Raw genomic sequence first — 15,323 nt, 5'->3', positions numbered from 1 at the left:
GAGCTGTTGGATTGGTCTCCTTATTTAGTCTCTCAGAGCCTCAGTCTCCCCACCTGTCAAATGGGGACAATACCCAACTTAAAGGATTTTATGAGGATCAAAATGAATACTGGTGGTAAAGGCTTGAACCTCGCCTGACACATTCTAACTGCGGGTTCCTCTCACTTTTCATGCTCAGAAAGTCTTTGTTCGTTCACTTGACAGATACACACTGCTGCTTAAATTGGGCAAGGCACTGCTTCAGGCCCTAAGGATACAAACTGAATAAGCAGGACAATGTACCTGGTGGTATGCAGGTTCTATTCTATGTAGACAGACAGTGAATAGATAAAAAGAGAGCAGGCAGTGATAAGTGCTAGGATTAAAATCAATCAGAAAAATATAATAGGATGTAACTGGATATGGATAGAATCGATAGAAAATAATTATATAAAAATATATAAACAATAATAATTTATTTTGAGTAGTCAGAGGGCCTCTCTGGGGAAGTAAAATCTGAGCTGAGACCTAAATGACAAGAAGGAGTTAAGCCAACTGAACATCTGAAAGAAGAGCTTTCTAGAAAGAGGGAATAGCTAGGAGAGCCCTAAAGCAGGAACGGAGTTAGAGGGCTTTATACAAGGAGCGGGAGCGTGGTGGGCAGATGCCCATCCATTGTAGGCCATTTGGTCAGAGTAAAGAGCTTTTTTTTTTTTTTTTTTTCAGTGCCACGTGGAGCTGTGGAGAATTTAAAGCAAAGGGGGGGAGCAAGATCTGACTTAGCTGACTCTGAACACCAACAGGAAGGATAGTTGTGACGGAAAGAGTAGAGGGAGAGAGATCATTTAGAAGGCTATTATAGTAATCCAGGTGAGAGATGCTGATGGCCTGGACTGCCATGGGGGCCACAGGGTTGGTGAGAACTAAACAGATGCTGGAGAGATCTTAGAGGAAGAGTCAACTTGGCAAGATAGGTGAAGGAGGTACAAACTACTAGGTATAAAATAAATGACAAGGATGTAATGTACAACACAGGGAATACAGCCAATATTTTATAACAACTTTATATGAAGTATAATCTATATAACTCACTATAAAAAAATCACTTGGTTGTACACCTGAAACTAATATTGTAAGTCAACTATACTTCAATAAAAAAAAAAAAAGAGTCAACAGGACTTGCAGCTGTATTGACAAAAGGTGGGAAGTGAGGAAAAGCAAGTGATTCCAGGGAGGACTACAAGGATTTGACTTGAACCACAGAGGTGTCATTTCCTGAGAAAAACAAAGGAAGGAGCATACTTCTGGGAGAAAATCAGGATTTCAGTTCTAGAGAGTAAAAGTTTGAGATGCCCATTAAACATCCAAGTGAATATGACAAGAAGACAACATATAATTAAATATATGAGCATGGATTTCAGGGGAGGGATCAGGGCTGAAGATACAGAGAGATAAATTTGAGAGACATCAGCCTAAAAATGCTACTTAAAACCACAGAACTGGATGGGATTCCCAGAAGAGAGGGTGTAGATGGGGAAGAAAGGGGTGAAAGTGCAAACAAGCAGAGGACTTTAAGGGGGAAAGGCCAGTATAGAAAAAACAAGAGAGTATAAAATTACAAAAGCCAAGAAAGTATTAAGCAATGAGGGTATGATTCACAATTTTTATAGTCACTGGGCTTGCTTTACAAATACTCCATTAACAGCAAATGACATTAAGCCCAGTCACCACCCCGTCAACCCCAAGAGCCATTTCAGTGTTCACTTCTCAAATATCTCAGTGTTATGGGTTGAATTGTGTCAACACAGTAAGTTATGTTGCAGCCTTAACCCCCAGCATCTCAGAATGTGACCTAATTTGGATATAGGATCTTTACTGAGATAATAGAGTGAAAATGAGGCCATTAAGGTGGATCCTAATAGGACCAGTGTCCTTACAAAAAGAGAGTACAGACACACACACACACACACACACACAGGGAGGATGCCATGTGAAAATGAAGACAGAGATTGGGGTGATGGAGCAGAATCCAAGGAACACCAAAGATGGCCAGCAAAGCACCAGAAGCTAGGAGAGAGGCATGGACAGATTCTCCTTCACAGCCTTCAGAAGGAACCAACATCTTGACTTCAGACTTTTAGTCTCCAGAACTCTGGGACAATAAATTTCTGTTAAGCCACCCAGTTTGTGGTACTTTCGTTAGATGGCCCTAGCAAACTAATACTGTCATTATGCCAGAAGGGCAACCATAGGTCTGCAATACTCTCGTAGCTGAGGTCTCCTAGCCCCATATGCAAAGAACAAAATAGACTTTGGGACAGTGTTAGCTACTGTGGGACACATCCATGGCCTTTGTTCTCAGTGTTTGAAAATGAAACTTTGCTGCCAACACTTGTAAAAACTCTTGGAACAAAATCACCCACGGTGAGCGCTGTCAGATAGTGGGTTGATGGTACAGGAATCCCACTTTTGCCAAGAAGTAAAGGAGAGAAGCCTGCAATATTCAGGGAATAAATGAAATAATATGATGGAATGAAACAAAAAACAAGCATGTTTATTCAATATAAAGTAGTAAGGAGAGCTTTCCATAAAGGAAAGCATGGCCCATGTGGCATTCAGACCTAGAAGTAACCCTAAGGAAGGGAAGGTGCAGGCTGCTCTCCTCCCCATTTGCCCAAATTAGAGATGGCTTGTTTTGACAATGTACACTCTTTGAAAAGCTCCTCTTTCACTCTGCCTATTTCTGTTCCCACAAGGCACACACTTGGTTTCTATTTTTATCCTAAATTTATAAAGTTCAAAAGAAAACGTGACTCGTTTTTACATTTAAAATTTGGAAAGTACCCTTAAGGTGTTACAGTTAAGCTGTTTTTGATCATAAGGAGCAGATATTCACAAATGTGTTCAACTCAGATGGAGTCTGGGGGGATGGTGACTGCTGTCAGGACCCGCGTGAGGCAGTACAAGAGACCTTCAGTAGAAACCAAGAACTTTGATAGTAAAAATAGATCACACTTACATAGTGTTCCAGGCACCCTGATAAATACTTTACATGTGTTAACTTATTTGTTTCTCACTATATCCCTATCAGGTAGATACTGCACTTATACCCACTTTACAGATGAAGAAACTAAGGTACAAGGAGATTAAGTACCTTGCCCAAAGTTACAAAGCTAGTAAGTGATGAGCCAGGATTTGAACCAAGATGAGCTGGCTCCTTTGAGGACTAGTCTATGCTATCCCATGGGAACCTGAGTGGAACTGAAGTAGATTAGGGATTCTCCCTCTCGTCATCCTTCTCTCCACCTTTCTTGTATTCTCCTTCTCTCGGTCCTGCTCTTCCTCACCCTTCTCTTTCCACTCTTCTCCCTCTACCTCCCTCTGTTTCAGCATTTCTGTTCCCCCTCCGTGTGTCTACTCCATTCTCTTTTGGCCCCTGACTACCGTACTTTTTCTGTATGCTCTGTGTCTCCTTTCTCTACCCAATAGATTCTACTTACTCCTAGTTTCTGCTTCCTTACACCTTCAGCCTGGACATGGCCCGTTGTGGCTACACCAACCTCCCATTGCTCACTCTATCACTGAGATTTCTTGAGTTCAGAATCTCAGTGGACAAAATCCAATTGGGTCACTCCGTTAGGCGCCCCCCGATCTCATCGGCTGCAACTATGTGTTGAGTCATAAGGAACTAAACATGGCGGCCACGTAGGGCCAGGCCCAGAGCAGCCACTGAGAATGATGCCTGGTAAGAAGACTGTCACCTTTGTTTTTGTCGGAAAAACCGCCTACTGATGAATTCTGTCACAGATAAGCCTGCCAGTCCGACCTCTACCCCGCCCTGGCCCGTGCCTGAGCATCGATGTCCCTGGTGTAATAATGCTCATGTGCTGTGTGTCTCTGTGTGATGGCAATAGCTGATTGCCAGGGAATAAATGAGAACCTTGTCTGGCTCCTCCAAGAGAAGACAAATGGGCTGGAGTTGCAAGGCATATGCGATCAAAGGGGAACCCAGGCATCTGGAGGCAAGAGACAGTGAACCATATCATTTCATGCGGAAACTCAGCAGAGACCAGCCTCTTCAATAAACCAGAGTTCTCCGTCTGTGTTGGGGGTAAAAGCTGGAAACTAGAAAAGAGAAGCTGCCTGGGTAAAGAGACAAAAGGAACTCAGCCTAAGCCAGGGCTAAGCCCCTATTTGAACTAGGAAGAGAATCCTGATTTCTCTGGGAGAGAAGAGAAGAGATGCTGAGCTACAAGGAGGCTGGGCTCACGGAACCAGACTAAGACATCTTAGAGTCATTAGAGCACGTGGAATCTCTCTATCAGGCTTGTGCAGTCACTGAACAATGAAATAGGCTCTGCAATATTTATCTGCACTTGCTCACCTGAATATATAAAGGAGTTTAAAAAGCAAGTCTGCTAGCAATTTTTTTTTCTGACTCTATTCCAGAAAAGTACTTTAAAGGATACGTTACTATGTTTCCACATATCTTTTAACAGCAGATTTGTTACAGTGCTGGACAAGTGTTAGTATCCTAGTGTTCCCAGCCTTTCAAGATCACTCAGCCTTCCTTCTAGAAATGTTGCTCTCTTCTTTGATACAGTAGATTGACTGAAAACAGGTTTTCCATATACTTAGAGAATAAAAATATTTTTTGCATTAAAAATAGAATCACGGGCTTCCCTGGTGGCGCAGTGGTTGAGAGTCCGCCTGCTGATGCAGGGGACGCAGTTTCGTGCCCCGGTCCGGGAAGATCCCACATGCCGCGGAGCGGCTGGGCCCATGAGCCATGGCCGCTGAGCCTGCGCATCCAGAGCCTGTGCTCCGCGACGGGAGAGGACACAACAATGAGAGGCCCGCGTAACGCAAAAAAAAAAAAAAAAAAAAAAAAAAAAAAGAATCACAACAGACACATAGACCAATATTTAAACAAAGGATACACCAAATCTCATATGCTGACACTAATCCATTTTTCAATATTTTCAGAAATACCTAACAAACAATCCTACCACTAAATCGGAATTTGTGGAACTAGCATAATACGTTGATGACTAACCTTGTCAACTTATTTTTTAAATAACCTTCATCGTGTATGTCATGTTAGTAAAGGGTTTCCCTCTCCCATGCGTGAAGTTCCAGAATGAAAGTGGGTTGTTGCCATGGCAACAGAATACAAGGCAGAGAACTTCAGAGAAGGGGGAGGTCTCTATACCCAAGGCCACAGCTACAAGAAAACCCTGGGCCCCAGAGTGGTGGCAGCAAAGAGAAGCAACCTGCTATGACTTCACACAGCCAGATGGCCCGCTGTTGACACAGAGTTCCCCCAACTGCTAATTATTTGCATAACTCTGGATCTTTCATTCAGGAAAATAAAGACTTTACAAGTATGCATTGATATGCTTATCAAACAGTTTTTCTCTTTGAACAGCCTAGTATTAGAAACTTTCTCCAAACACCTAGCATAGTGCCTTACACCTAGGAGCTACTTAAGAAGTGTGTGCTTAGCTATGTACTGGATCCCTTCTTAAAGCAGGTATTGCTTAGGACACAGATATGAAAAAGACAAGTTCCTTCTCCTCAGAGAGCTCACTGTTCAGGGTGTAGACAAGCATATATCAAGATGCATATAACATTACATGTCAGCTTAATGCTATAGCCTTGCCCAGATTATCAGAGGGGAAGAATCCAGAAGACAGGCACACCCCAGAGGAGAAAGAGGGGAAGGGGGAAAAGGGGGACAGGGTGTGTGCCACATGATCTGAGTTCTGAAGGGTGAATAAGGAGTTATGGGCGCTCCTTGTCTGTTTGTCTGTTTTTGTCTGCTTGCTTTGAGATAGTCCTGGCAGAGAGGGCAGCAAGGGTAAAAGTTCAAAGGCAAATAGCAGCACTGTCCATGGCGGGAAAGGACATGCAGTTTGCTTTTGCTGAACAAGAATCTGTAAGGCAGGGAATGATGGGAGCTGAAGCTGGAGATACAGGCGGCTACGGTGTGAACACAGCATGGAAGTCCCTCCCCGGGAGGACCTGGACTGTATCTACTGGGCAGTGGAGGCTCCAAGAAGCCAAAGCCTTCTTTTCGGAAGTACTGTCAGCAGCAGTATAGAGGATTGCTTAACAGATAACACTAGAGTCAAGAGGACCACTTCCAAGGCTGCTCCAGACATCCAGGCAAGAAACAATAAGATCCTGAATCAAAATGGGGTGTTAGGGATGGAAAGGGTGAGGACAGATTCTACAAACATTTAGTAACCAAAATCACGTAGCTCCTCAGCATGATTCGTCTCCCCAAATCCCTGAGACTCAAATCTTCATTTTCCTCTCTATACCAGTTTTAACACTAAGAAAAACCTGGGCAAGGAAGGATAAGATTGTCAGCAACTGAAGCTCCTTCAATAGTACATAGCTTATACCATCACTGAACCACTTAAAATGATCGTAGTCGCTTTAAAACCTATTGGTTGGGGCTTCCCTGGTGGCGCAGTGGTTGAGAGTCCGCCTGCCGATATAGGGAACGCGGGTTCGTGCCCCGGTCTGGGAAGATCCCACATGCCGCGGAGCGGCTGGGCCCATGAGCCATGGCCGCTGAGCCTGCGTGTCCGGAGCCTGTGCTCCGCGACGGGAGAGGCCACGACAGTGAGAGGCCCGCGTACCGCAAAAAAAAAAAAAAAAAAACCCTATTGGCTGAGTTGATAAACAGGCAAAATTATTTCTTTCTTGGATTTATTCCAGTACACTGTTTCCCATCATTATTGGTCATGGGGTTCAGAAAAAGAAGGGAGATTTTTAGAAAGATTCTGAACAATATATCATTGCCAACTCAGAGTGGCAGGCAAAACAAAACTGATAATGCTTCGTACTGAGATAGGATCATTCCTCTGAGGCTCTCCTGGTTTCACAGTGAATATTAATTTTTAGAGCATTCCTATAAAGTAGACAAGTGGCAAAAGGGGTTGGCTTCATTTCAGTGGGGGGAGAAAAAAAGACACTAGTGCCTGGAGAGATGAACTGACTTATCAGAGGTAAGGCTGGTTGGAGACAAGCCTGAGGGCAGACTTTGGGCTTCTTGGTTTCTTCCCCTGCTTTAATCATCTAGACCCATCCTTAATTAGGTTATAGAATTTAACACAGATCTGTCCAGATCTCATCTGAAAAGAGGAAGCGAAGACCTGGGTAATTTTCCAGATAATTTCTTTAAAAGAAAAAAGCAAACCCTCTTTCCTCCAAATTATTTATAATTGATGCAATACAGGAAGTCTCGCTGCTTTTTAATGAGTTCCCAAACGCAAATTCTGCCATTTAATTTTTTTGAAAACTGCATTTGACTAAAATATCTCAGTAATTCTAGTGGAAAGGGAGGTTTTGCCTCAGTTATGAAAATGACCTCGATTTACTTCTTGGTGTAGCTATGGGAGAGGTGGGCCCTGCATGGTATGTGGGCCATAGGGTCCAAGCCCTTCCGCTGTGGCCAGGGGTACATGGATCCCCTTTGGTGCTGAAATGGGGATGGAGGGAAAACCCCACACTCCCATTCAACACTATGATCCTGTCTGTTTTCCATGAGAAAAATGTGGGTGTTCCTCATTTACTCAGACTGCAATAGACACCACCTGCTTTGTTTCATTTGTATGCAGGTGAAAATATAGGACTTAGACTAAGAATTGGAAGAAATGATTTAGTTCTTACTAAAGGGTCAGCCTTGGACTCAATTTATTTTTTAATGTATTTATCTGATGGGTAAATTGAGCTAGCAGTGATGAAGCATGGAAATGACTGCATTCCCTGTTTTTTTTTTTTTTTTTTTGCCAAAGCACATGTCCCATTTCTTTGTCTGACTCTAGTCCCTGTTATCTGCCACGCTGCTTTTGTCTTTCCCTCATTCAGCCACTCTTCCCTTACTCCTGTCTTCTAGTATCTCTTGGGAAGAGTCACATGCCCCTGGATGCTTTAGTTCAGTGAAAACCTTTGATTACGGTGTGGTTCATGGGCAACAGTTCAGGTGAAAAGAAGGAGTCCTATCCTGCAAGCTATTCTGGGGGCAGGCCATGAATCTACAGGGGGATCCCAACAGTTTGTCGTTTTACTGGGGCTCGTAGACAAAAGCTTCAGACCTTAAGGACGAACAGTGGGCTGTCCTGCTGCTTCCAGCAGTCAGACAGCCAAGAACAAAAGATGCTCACCAGGCCACCTCGGTACCCAGCTGGAGCCGCTGGGTGTCTGACACACGCTTCTCCCCTGAGCATACACTCACCGCCCCCCTGCCCAGCTCCCTGCACCCACACCCAGCATGGAGTTCTCTCTTCTGCGTTACACATCGTCCAAAAGGAGGGCCCCTCTCTGAGACTGTATCACTTCATTTTACACCCTAAACAATTAGACAAGATTTCCCAAAATGTAAGAGCAGTCAGCAGACTCTATCCAAATGATCGGCTCTGAGAGGAGAGAAAAGGAGGGAGCGGGCAGAGGAGTCGGGGACGAAGGCAGAGGCTCCAGAGTCTTTGTTTCTCTCCCATCTGGCTGGAAGCCAGAGGCAAAGATCGAAGAGACCTATCCTTTGTCCACTGATCTGACAGTCATCCCAGTTCCCAGTTCGCAAAATCAAAGTGAAACGCAGTCACACATTCATGTCCGTAGCTCACAAGGTTACTGAGAAACCTAAGTCTTCCTGTGCCTGGTGGAAGCAGCATTTCTGTTTTCAAGGTCACAATAAAATTAGGAATTCCACTTTCTCACTGTTAGCCTGTCATTGTTAGCACTCTCCTAGTCCTCCAAGGGACCAAAAGCATGTGCTCTGTGGCTTTAAGGGAAGAGAGAATCCTTCTCAGGCTCTCTCTATCAAGTCTGGTTAGGTTTTAGCATGTAATGTTCCAGGCCATAAATAATTCAAAAGGCATGAAGAAGATTTTCTTCATTCTACATCTATCCCTGCACACAACACCCTCCCCCTTTCCTTTCTGGCTTATAACAAATGCTAATTTAATCAACTGGCAGTAAATTGTACTGGTTGCTGACTCATGCCAGACACATCCCCTATGGACTTCACGGAGGTTCGCCATCTCATTTGGAAATGAACAATAAAGAGGTGCAGTCCTGAGCTGCCCACCTTTCTTCTTTTGTCCTCCTTTGTTTCCTCCTATCCCTCTCCCCTCCCCCAAAGAGGATTCTTCACAGTGTATCCGTGATGTACATGCAGGGAATTCACATCTCAGCCACGCTGCCTGCAAGGGTCTGCACTCCCTGCAAGTTGCACAGCCACCTGACCCTGATGACGGGGATGGGGATGTCCCCAGTGCTCCTGAAGGCTGTTCTCTAGATAAAGCATGTGGCAGGGGAAGGGAAGGCGGTGGGGGTGGGGGGCACTGAGAAGAAGGGTGGGAAGGGGAGTGAGGCAGAGCCAGCCCTCGTTATCCAAGCTGTGAAAGCATGTGTGTCAGAGAGGCTCCTTGATAAAACCATGCACGGGGATGGAAGCTGATTAAAGAGATGGAGAAACAGCTCCCATCAGTGGGCCCTTTTTACCTCTCCAAGCCAGCAGAGTGGGGAATCCTTCCCCTGTGGACAGCTGTAATGGAGGGTGGAGGGGAGGAATTTCCCTGGAGGCAAGCCAGGAGCAGCAGGTAAAGGGGCTGGGGCTGGAGAGGATGGGACAGAAAGAGATGCTTCTAAGAAAAAGGACCAAGAGATGGGAAAATATTTATGGGAAGCCTAGGGTCTATTTCCTTTTCCTTTTGCTCTTTTATTTTAGCTATAAATATTTATAAAAGCTTATAAAGAAGCATTCTCCGTCTCTACCCCAGAGGGATTCCTTTAAAACCCTCCCCATCATGATTATCCAAGTATGTGCTGCGCACCAATATATAAGGAGGAAATGGAAGCTCACTTACCCTCTTGTCTTCAGATGCCTTGTAAAGCACTTACAGTGTTCCAAGCACCAGCATGCACTATTTTGTTTGCTCTCTCCTCCTGGCCACCCTGAAAAGTACACAGCTGGTAGCATTAGGTCCCTTCTACAGACAGGCAAGTCTCCATGCAAGGGCTGATAGGTGGAACAGTCCTAGCTGACACTATTTCCACTAGACAGCCTGCTACCTGGGGGTTTGCACACAGTAGGTCTTACTTCTTAGATGTTAGGCTTATCGTTTACTAAGCTAATGGGATAACAGCACAGCATCAGAACTTCTGGAAGGGTCTGCTCCCCTGGTCATCAAACCCTACCCCCAGTGTTGACCATTTGTGCTTTTGGTCTTGAACTACAGAAGAGCTGTTTTTTGTTTAATTAGTACCCATCCACCTCACTGGATCCTAAAGTCCTCCTGGCCAGGTGTGTGGAGTTTTTGTGTCACTCACAAGGTGAAGAAGCAGGCCTGAGTCACAGAGAGCAAATGCAAATTTTCTGGCTGGTGGCAAGCACACCTGAAGGCTTTTCAAGTGCGGAACCCTGCCAGGGCCACCCTGATTTTCAAATCGCCCCACTGAGGTTGATTTCTCCTGTGGTCCTTCCTCCAGTTTGGCAGCTCCACTCCTTTGGGCTCTGTTTTGGATGTGCGTGCATGTGTGTGCACGTACACACATATATGTCTTAGACTGACTGCATTGTTTCATGCCCCTCTTTGAGGGTTTTTTTCTAAAAGGCTTCCTGCTGCCAAATAGGACATACACAATGGCAAAAGCACTTTTGCCTTAGAATGAACAATCAACTTCCTGCAGGAAACTCAGAAAGGGGAGCAAACAGGGGGCCCTCTTCTCCCCCAGCACCGTCTGTCCCGGCACAATATTCCGCCCTTCTCTCTTCTAATTCACGGCTCTACGACTTTGGGGTCACTGGGGAGCCAGGAAAGGATCAACCTGCACTGGGGGAGGCTTCTGCGCCCAGCACACGGCATGCTGAAGCACACAATTCACTGGCTAAGAATGGAAGGCGTGGTTCACTTTGTCCTTATTTGACCAGAAAGCTCGGCATGGAATCCTCCTCAGTGCCTCCCTGTGACTCCCTGGGGGGGTCGTAAATAAGCGCAAGGCCTGGTATGGCTTCTTGGCTAAACGTTTGCACAGTAACTCAAATGAGGCAGCAGACATGAGTCAGAAGGGAGAAATAAGCTCAAGAAGGGGGGCGTGGGGAGCTTCAGCTTCTCAAGCCGACAAGATGGTACTTTACCCATTTACCCAGAGACGCTCGCCAAGTCTCCAGGGACAGACTGCAAGTCCTCCCCCCCCCCACCCACCCACCCCCCCGCCGCCGACATTGCACCACCTGCTAGAGCCATTTGCAAAGCAGCTGGTAAGAGCAGCTAAGTGAGCGAGCCGCACGTCCATACAGCATGCGCGAGGCCAGCCAGGCCCTTGCGCGTTGCTGAGAGGGGCAATAAAAAGATATTAAATATTTTATCTATTTTGAACACTCACAATTCAAGCCAGGGCTATATACAAAGTGAGGACATAAAGTTCGGGGATAACACTGGTTCTGCGAGATCAGGTTCAGTGAAAATATGAAAAGATAATAGTTATTTAATTCCAGTGGTCATGGTTATGTGTGCAGTGATCGGTGGATCCCCAGATTCATCCTTGCCTCCCAGAGACAGAGCACAGGTTATTAAACCTCCCTGATATGCTTCATTTTCTCTGCTGGGGATGATGAAAGGGAGGGCTTCTTCCAGCTGCTACGTGCCACCCTCTAAGGGTCTGAAATAAAAGTGTATACTGAAGGGATGAACGGATTCCTTCTTTTATTCATTCATAATAAAACTCAGGGCTGCCCCGAAGCTGTGCTTTTCCATTTTAAGTCTGTTTCTCTCTCTCCCTCTGCTCTTTCTTGACAGTTGTATCAGCCTGCTCGTGTGGCCATAACGAAGTACCGAACACTGGGAAGCCTAAACAACAGAAACTTATTTTCTCACAGTTCTGGAGGCCGAAAGTCCTAGATGAAGGTGTTCACGTGGTCTTTCCTCAGTGCGTGTCTGTGTCCTAATCTCCTCTTTCTATACAGACACCAGTCACAGTGGATTAGGGCTCACCCATATGACCCTTATTTACTCTTATCATTGTACATTATTTACTCTTTTAAAGGCCCTATTTCCAAATGCTGTAACATGCCGAGGTCCTGAGGGTCAGAGCTTCAACATATGAATTTGGGGAGGACACCATTCAGCCCATAAAAACAATTAGGATTTTTTTGTGTCGCAGGACCAAATATGTGAGTCTCTGTGTGCATAAACGTTTCGGTAAACACATGTCCTGCCGTTGACACAGGAAGACTCAGGCTCTGCCCCTGCTGTGTCCACTTTCCTGCAGGCACCACCACTCCTTCCAGCCCACCCACCCACCAAGGTGAAGACAAAATAATTCCACAGCCTCTCTGTAATAACAGAAAGGAAGGGGTTTTTTTTTGAAGTGTTTTCAGCCATTCTCTAATGTGGTTTAATTTATTTATTTATTTTTGCTGTGTTGCATCTTCGTTTCTGTGCAAGGCCTTTCTCCAGCTGTGGCAAGCGGGGGCCACTCTTCATCGCGGTGCGTGGGCCTCTCACTGTCGTGGCCTCTCTTATTGCAGAGCACAAGCTCCAGACGCGCAGGCTCAGTAATTGTGGCTCACGGGCCCAGTTGCTCCGCGGCATGTGGGATCTTCCCGGACCAGGGCTCGAACCCGTGTCCCCTGCATTAGCAAGCAGATTCTCAACCACTGTGCCACCAAGGAAGCCCAGGAAGGGGTTCTTTATGTATTAATCTTTTAGTCAATTGTTCAACTGCAGAAGGAGGAAGGACAGCAAGAATAATTATGGTGGGATGCGGTGGGGAGGGGGCCTATCAGTGCTTTGCCTTTTATTTCTCCACTCCTGCCAAGGGACTCCCTCATTTTGGTCCCTTTGAGTGAAGGCAGCTTCTGCCTGGCTGCCTCTTTATCAACAATAAAAACAAGCAATCTATTTTGGTCACAGAATGAGGTTCCATTTGTTTTGAACATAAACTGGGATTCAGCATTTGACCAACCTAAGTTACAGGAAAACTCCAAGTGGCAGGTTTATACCTGACTCTCTCCATTTTGTGCTCTTCCTCCACCAGGGTACCTCCAATTCCCATCAAGTGGCCGTGTCACATTACCCGAGCCAAAAGTCACTGAAGGAGCCTCATTTCCTACTGTCCAAGGCCGAAGTCTGTACCATTTGAAATCTATCCCTGCTAGGGAAGCCCCAAACATGCACCCAGCCCATTTCAAGACAAGGATGCTGAGACCTTTCAAACAGTGAATTTTGGCCTCATAACTACAGAATAGTTAAATGGATGAGAGTCAACAAAGGACACTCCTGTGAAATTTTTTAATGCTTCAAAAACTCCCATTTAAAATTGTTTGGGCCTTAAACCCATGTTTTGTGTGTGTGTTTTGTTTTTTGAGATCCTCCTCTGAGCCTGCATGCTGGAGACATGACAAATTTGGTATTTCAATCCATACGCCCATTTGAGTTCTAGGAATGCACACTGGTTAGGTTTTAAAGTCATCTTGTAGTAAATTAAGTCAGAGCTAGCTATTGATGCTGATATGTACTCAAACAGACAAGGAAAATTAATTGTAAGAAAGGGGGAGGAAAATGTCTCCCATTTATCTTCTTCCTATCTCATAATTTGAACCTATATTTCTAGAGATTTAAAAATGTGGTAAGAAGAAAGTCTTAAGTGACCAAGATTCCAAGCCCAAGAGTCTAACCCCAGTGAATTAATACTATTTGTTTATCCACTATGTACAGGGCACAGAGCTGTATACTGAGTGATAGATATGTACACCACTGTCTTCCACGATCATGGAATCAGAGTAAGGAGACAACGAAATATAAAACCAAAATTCACAATGGAAAGCAGGAAAAATGGTCAGTTCCAACTAAGTGTGACAGATACTCAGTGCTATTGGGGTTTGGAAGCAAGAATGATCACCCCATGAAGGGGTCTCAGACGAGGTGATATTTGAACCCAGGTTAGCAGCCTAGACCTGCTCCTGCTTTTAGTGAGTATGGGCTCACTGAAGGCTTTCGAGCAGGAGAATGAAATATGACAAAATTGGTATTGGAGGAGAGTACCCTGGCACAGGGCATGTGATGCGCTGGAACAGGTAAGAAGCAAGGCTGGACGACCAGCTTGCAAACTGTAGTGGTGGCCCAGACACCAGGAGACTCACACCTGAGCTGAGGGTTGGCAGTGGGGAGAAGAGGAAGAGATTGATGTCTGTGAAGAAGAAGAAGTAGAGCCTCGAGTCCTACTGACTATGAGAGACAGGGTACAGGGTCCTGACCCCTGACCAGCTCACCAAGGAAGACAACTGTCCAGAGAGAAGGTCTAGGTCCTGGCCAGGCAGCTCTCCCAGACTCCCTCCCTTTTCCCATCCGCTAGAAACAGCAAAACCATCCACCTTACCAGGCCCTCCAGTGGGAGTCTTAGGTCATCCCAAGAATGTAGCCTTGTCCTCTGAACAGACAGGAAGAATGTTCAGGGCACAGGGATTAATTACGTAAGGTCTGTTGTCAAACAAGAAGTCCCAGAGCTCCCTCTGGCTTCAACCCCAAACCCAGTCCTCCATCCTGATTGTCCTGAAATGAACATAGTCTGGCTATGACCTTAGACCATTCAGACTTCAGATCACATAATACCTCTGTCCTTTTTTTGATTTTGTAGTGATTTTTTGTTGGCTCTGTAAGCATCTAGTGTCTTCTTTCCCTGTCTCCAACAGCCCTTATTTCTATGTGAGTCTCACACATGATCCCGGGGGTCACAGGGTCTGGATTCAGCTCATCAGGGCCCTCCATCCACCTGTCCTTGTCGAAATACTTAAGCTCCTGGTTCGAATGTCCCCTGAAGTCAGACACCTCTAAACTAAAATTTCCTTTATATGAAATAACTTTATTGTTTGAGCTCTGTATTCTGCTCCTTGCTCTTAAAACGTCCCTGACACAGGCTCCTTGTTGAATGGTGTCACTGCAGAAAGGGCTCTGGGAAGGAAGGGCTCCGTCCCGCTTGACTGAACTGGCCACGTGACCTTTTTCAATGCCCTTCATCTCTCTGGGTTTCAGTTTCTTCATAAGTAGCATGAGGGGTTGTACAAGCCACTCTCTAACAATTCTTCTGGCTTTGACGTTCAGATTCTACAGCCCCCAGTGTGTTGCTGAAGCCCTAGCAAACTCGGCTGTTCACCTCCTGATCTGTCCTCCCAGACAGTCTTGCCACTGCCTCTGTTCGACCCCACACTGTGGTCTATGAGCACCAGGCAGATTGCCTCTTCCAGAGAGGCTAAGGGGTCAAAGGTGGTTCCAGGGTGTTGAAAACATGTAGATATGAATTGACAGTAGCATGAACCGAAATCGAGAGTC

General features: G+C 45.5%; 1 long non-coding RNA gene across 1 annotated transcript in view; it reads right to left on the bottom strand.

The window, feature by feature from the left end:
• Positions 1-15,323, bottom strand: part of LOC111171771 (uncharacterized) — a 152,157-nt gene that overhangs the window by 23,131 nt on the left and 113,703 nt on the right. Inside the window, exon 5 of the long non-coding RNA XR_016394025.1 lies at positions 9,861-9,948. This is a non-coding gene — a long non-coding RNA (uncharacterized LOC111171771). The remainder of the gene's footprint in view (positions 1-9,860; positions 9,949-15,323) is intronic.

This window comes from Delphinapterus leucas, chromosome 8 (assembly GCF_059928025.1).
Source record: "Delphinapterus leucas isolate spDelLeu-1000000601 "Yukka" chromosome 8, BTC_Dleu_Yukka2, whole genome shotgun sequence".
NCBI lineage: Eukaryota > Metazoa > Chordata > Mammalia > Artiodactyla > Monodontidae > Delphinapterus > Delphinapterus leucas.
The sequence above is the reverse complement of the archived record's forward strand: the minus strand, read 5'-3'. Positions and strand labels throughout refer to the sequence as shown.